Raw genomic sequence first — 6609 nt, forward strand, 5'->3', positions numbered from 1 at the left:
AAACAATGTGTTCCAGTTCACACCTGACAAATCAAATCTCTTCAAATGATCAGAGTTTCTCTATACATGCAGCTGTTGTTTCACAGAGCAGTTCGTGTCCTTGACCTCAACATCATCACTCTGACGTTAACCTCACCGCCATCAATAAAAGAGCTCAGAAACACAGCAGACAGAGAGACGGCATCACAGCCAGCTTGCCTTTGGAGTTTACGGAACGTGAAAACTGACAAGTGTTGTCAGAGGTGCATTCTATGCCTCTTAAATCTGTTCCCAACTGATCCCTAACCTAAACAGAGGAAATCCTTGTTCTAGAAAAGCTGTGAAGGTGGTACGAATTGGATCTTCGTGTGACGTAGAGGTTAGTGGAGACGGGTCATCAGCTTGGGGTATATTTGGAGTAGTGAGGAGTCTTCTCAGACTGCAGTAGACAGCACCTACCATGACCCACAGCAGACAACACAGTCTGTCCTTGTTCACTGTTAACTTAACTTCAACCATTAACTTAACTTACGTCTCCTCCAACTAACAATAACATATATTATCCATACTGCTGTTATCTCCACAACGGAAAACAATAACATATATTCACCATACTGCTGTTATCTCCACAACGGAAAACAATAACATATATTCTCCATACTGCTGTTATCTCCACAACGGAAAACAATAACATATATTATCCATACTGCTGTTATCTCCGCAACGGAAAACAATAACATATATTATCCATACTGCTGTTATCTCCACAACGGAAAACAATAACATATATTATCCATACTGCTGTTATCTCCACAACGGAAAACAATAACATATATTCTCCATACTGCTGTTATCTCCACAACGGAAAACAATAACATATATTCTCCATACTGCTGTTATCTCCACAACGGAAAACAATAACATATATTATCCATACTGCTGTTATCTCCACAACGGAAAACAATTATGAACTCAATCACGACTCCCCGCCCCAGTCCCCTTTTTTCCATCAGATATTTATTTTGAGCACGTAATAACAAACTGCATCCTCCCTATCTCACCCCTCCTCCCCATATCTCCCCCCTCCTCCCCATATCTCCCCCCTCCTCCTATCTCACCCCCCCTCCTCCTATCTCACCCCTCCTCCCCCTGTCTCCCCCCTCCTCCCCCTGTCTCCCCCCTCTTCCCCCTATCTCACTCCCTCCTCCCCTTATCTCACCCCCCCTCCCCATATCTCCCCCTCCTCCTATCTCACCCCTCCTCCCCCTGTCTCACCCCCTCCTCCCCCTGTCTCCCCCCTCTTCCCCCTATCTCACTCCCTCCTCCCCTTATCTCACCCCCCCCTCCCCCTATCTCACCCCCTGGTCACTGGCCTCCTCTCCTCTGGCCACCGGGGGAAGCCACTGAGTCCCAGGAGTGTGTGTGGCCACTGGCCTCTCCTCTCCTCTGGCCACTGGGGGAAGCCTTTGCGTTCCAAATGGCACTCTATTCCCTACATAGTGAGCTACATTTGACCAGGGCTCTACCAGAGTAGTGAGCTATAAAGGGAAATTAGTACGCAGACTCTGTCTATATTTAAAGGCTACGTTTGATTTAGGAGCTTGTCTTTTAATTCACTAGGTCAAACAGTAAACATCAATCATAAACACATAATATATTTTACTGCTTTCATAATATACTCAGGTCTCATTGGGAGAATATATTTGCTAATCTCGATGAGATCTCCTCAATAAATAAATGATAGATAGAAATCAGTATTGCCGTTATCTTGTTATCCTAAATCATTAAACTCTTGATATAAAAGGGTAAGAAAGAACACAACATCAGTTGTATTTTTGGAGAATCAGTTTGTGTTTCTTCTAGCAGAGACTCTGAGAATCAGTTTGTGTTTCTTCCAGCAGAGACTCTGAGAATCAGTTTGTGTTTCTTCCAGCAGTGACTCTGAGAATCAGTTTGTGTTTCTTCCAGCAGAGACTCTGAGAATCAGTTTGTTTCTTCCAGCAGAGACTCTGAGATGTAAAAAGTGCTACTGTGTGTACAGGTGTAGTTGTTCTACAGTGCTTCCCTCCTCCTATATCTACACACAATAAACCACAATATCAAAACAAAAACAGGTTTTTAGTCATTGTTGCAAATGAATCAAAAATATAAAACTAAAATATTACATTTACATAAGTATTCCGACCCTTTACTCAGTACTTTGTTGAAGCACCTTCGGCAGTGATTACAGCCTTGAGTCTTCTTGGGTATGACGCTACAAGCTTGGCACACCTATATTTGGGGAGTTTCTCCCATTCTTCTCTGCAAATGCTCTCAAGCTCTGTCAGGTTGGATGGGGAGCGTCGCTGCACAGAAATGTTCAGGTATCTCCAGAGATGCTCGATCGGGTTCAAGTCCGGGCTCTGGCTGGGACATTCAAAGACTCGTCTCAAAGCTACTCCTGCGTTGTCTTGGCTGTGTGCTTAAGGTCGTTGTCCAATTGGAATGTGAACCTTCACGCCATTTTGAAAACCTGAACGCTCTGGAGCAGGTTTTCATCAAGGATCTCTCAGTAATTTCCTCGTCCATCTTTCCCTCGATCCTAACTAGTCTCCCAGTCCCTGCCGCTGAAAAACATCCCCACAGCATTATGCTGCCACGACCAAGCTTAACCGTAGGGATGGTGCTAGGTTTCCTCCAGACGTGATACTTGGCATTTAGGCCAAAGAGTTCAATGTTGGTTTCATCAGACCAGAGAATCTTGTTTCTCATGGTCTGAGAGTCCTTTAGGTGCCCTTTGGCAAACTCCAAACGAGCTGTCATGTGCCTTTTACTGAGGAGTGGCTTTTGTCTGGCCAGTCTACCATAAAGGCCTTATTGATGGAGTGCTGCAGAGATGGTTGTCCTTCTGGAAGGTTCTCCCCTCTCCACAGAGGAACTCTGGCGCTCTGTCAGAGTGACCATCGGGATCTTGGTCACCTCCCTGACCTAGGCCCTTCTCCCGCGATTGCTCAGTTTGGCTGGGTGGCCAGCTCTAGGAAGAGTCTTGGTGGTTCCAAACTTCTTCCATTTAACCCTCCTATTACGCCTATTACACTCCTATTCTACTTCTGAGTTTCTAAAATGCTAGTTAACCTCTCTTTTTCTCGATGAAATTAAATTGCTTTTCCTCATTTAGGGTCATGGACCTAACTTCAAAATGTGGACACACTGATGTGTTGTGAAATGTCTGTGTAGATTTTGTTTACAAACATGATGTTGTGGGTCATTTTGACCCGGATGCTTCATGTGTTTAGATATTCGCACAGGTCCAAAATAAACAAGTGTATTTGATGTATATTGTTTTGACTGGTTCGGGTTGTATTTTTATAATTATGTTTGGGTGAAAAGGAGTTTCCCCAAGCTTCTCCTTCTCAGTGCCAGAGCAGCAGATCTTTGACACAGACACTCAAAAAATGAGCTCCAAAAGATTTTCAGTCAATGAAGCCTCATCACAAATTCTGGACTGTGACAGTGAAATAGAAGAAGAGGATTCAGAGACAGAGGATATTTCAGAGACAGAGGACATTTCAGAGACAGAGGACATTTCAGAGACAGGGGACATTTCAGAGACAGGGGACATTTCAGAGACAGAGGACATTTCAGAGACAGAGGACATTTCAGAGACAGGGGACATTTCAGAGACAGGGGACATTTCAGAGACAGAGGATATTTCAGAGACAGAAGACATTTCAGAGACAGAGGACAATGCTGTTGATGATCCAGATTGTGAATTGTTCTTTGGTGAAGAGGATTCAGAGAAGTGGACCATACCAGAGAGCACGCAACAACCATCACCCAGAGAAGAAAGGACAATGCAGTCTAAAGATGGTAATATAGAACGGTCACCGTCACCACAACAAAGTCAAGGTAGACTGTCAGCTTCCAATGTAATCAAACTTGTTCCAGGGCCTACACGATGATTTTCTCTGCCCCCCTCCCCAAGACAGTAAAACCAGCACCACTTGTGTAGAATGCAATAACTACATCTGCAGAAAGGACACACGCACATTGTGTTCAACATGTGGAGAGAAAGACTGAAGGGATCATTTTGACCATTAGGGTCAACTCACACCTAAGTCTTACTGTTACTAGGAAGGTGTGTGCCTTTCCAAATCATGTCCAATCAATAGAATTTACCACAGTTGTAGAAACATTTTAAGGGTGATCAATGGAAACAGGATGCTCCTGAGCTCCATTTCGAGTCGCATAGCAACGGGTCTGAATACTTCTGTAAATAATGTATTTCTGTTTTTTACTTTTAATAAATAAGCAAACATTTCTGAAAACCTGTTTTCGCTTTGACATTACGGGGTATTCTGTGTAGATTGATGAGGACAACAATTAATTTAATACGTTTTAGAATAAGGCTGTGACGTAACAAAATGTAGAAAAAGGGAAGGGGTCTGACTATTTTCCGAATGCGCTGTATAAGACAAACATTAGAAGTTCCCGTCAAACATTTCAAAGTTCGACAAGAGGCTGCTCAAAATAAACCTAATTTACACCGTTTGCTTCTGGTAAACAGTATTTGTGAGATGGGAAACAACAGATAGTGCCGTCCCGTGGGGGGGGGGGGGGGGGGGCAGAGGATCTGATAGTTATCTTGGGGACAAATTACACAGATGACAAGAGAGACACAGCCTGGGTTACGTCCTAAATGGCACACTATTCCCTATGTAGTGCACTACATTTACCATATGAGTCGTGGTCAAAAGTAGTGCACTAGATAGGGGATAAGGTGCCATTTAAGACTTAACCCTGATCATCATCATCATCATCATAACTGAAGTTAACTGCTGCCTACAGAGGAAAACATCTGACAGAGACATTCACACAGTAGAGGAAGACAGAGACATTCACACACTAGAGGAAGACAGAGACATTCATACAGTAGAGGAAGACAGAGACATTCACACAGTAGAGGAAGACAGAGACATTCATACAGTAGAGGAAGACAGAGACATTCATACAGTAGAGGAAGACAGAGACATTCACACAGTAGAGGAAGACAGAGTATTCATACAGTAGAGGAAGACAGAGACATTCATACAGTAGAGGAAGACAGAGACATTCATACAGTAGAGGAAGACAGAGCATTCACACAGTAGAGGAAGACAGAGCATTCATACAGTAGAGGAAGACAGAGACATTCATACAGTAGAGGAAGACAGAGACATTCACACAGTAGAGGAAGACAGAGCATTCATACAGTAGAGGAAGACAGAGACATTCATACAGTAGAGGAAGACAGAGCATTCATACAGTAGAGGAAGACAGAGACATTCATACAGTAGAGGAAGACAGAGACATTCACACAGTAGAGGAAGACAGAGACATTCATACAGTAGACGAAGACAGAGACATTCATACAGTTGAGGAAGACAGAGACATTCACACAGTAGAGGAAGACAGAGACATTCACACAGTAGAGGAAGACAGAGCATTCATACAGTAGAGGAAGACAGAGACATTCACACAGTAGAGGAAGACAGTGACATTCACACAGTAGAGGAAGACATAGACATTCACACAGTAGAGGAAGACAGAGACATTCACACAGTAGAGGAAGACAGAGACATTCACACAGTAGAGGAAGACAGATACATTCACACAGTAGAGGAAGACAGAGACATTCATACAGTAGAGGAAGACAGAGACATTCACACAGTAGAGGAAGACAGAGACATTCATACAGTAGAGGAAGACAGAGACATTCATACAGTAGAGGAAGACAGAGACATTCATACAGTAGAGGAAGACAGAGCATTCATACAGTAGAGGAAGACAGAGACATTCATACAGTAGAGGAAGACAGAGACATTCACACAGTAGAGGAAGACAGAGACATTCACACAGTAGAGGAAGACAGAGACATTCACACAGTAGAGGAAGACAGAGACATTCACACAGTAGAGGAAGACAGAGACATTCACACAGTAGAGGAAGACAGAGACATTCACACAGTAGAGGAAGACAGAGACATTCACACAGTAGAGGAAGACAGAGACATTCACACAGTAGAGGAAGACAGAGACATTCACACAGTAGAGGAAGGTACGTTGGTAGCTAAATGTTTCTTTTTCTATTTTCCAGTAAATTACTAGTGGTCTATACACACACACACCACTACTGCAATACTTCACAGGCCCATGGAAGTGTTCTAGGGTCAGTTAGTGGTGAAGTGGTCAGACCCCCACTATTTAGTCCACCACACACACACACACACACACACACACACACACACACACACACACACACACACACACACACACACACACACACACACACACACACACACACACACACACACACACACACACACACACAGCTGTGGAATGTGACACCTTGGTCCCACCTCAGTTATTAGCCACACAGTGTGCCACCCGGCCAGGCCACCCAACTGCCATTGTCACACAGACTTTACAGAGACCCAGCCTGAACCCCAAAGAGCAAACAAAGCAGAAGGAAAAACACAGTGACCATGAAAATCTCCCCAGACCACCAGAAGTGAATAAATGAGTTAGATGTCAGTAGTGTGAACTCCTCAGTCAGGGGAGACAGGAACAGATCTCCCTGTCCAGAACCATAAGAGAGTCATTGTTGCCAGTA

This window comes from Salvelinus fontinalis, chromosome 38 (assembly GCF_029448725.1).
Source record: "Salvelinus fontinalis isolate EN_2023a chromosome 38, ASM2944872v1, whole genome shotgun sequence".
Taxonomy (NCBI): domain Eukaryota; kingdom Metazoa; phylum Chordata; class Actinopteri; order Salmoniformes; family Salmonidae; genus Salvelinus; species Salvelinus fontinalis.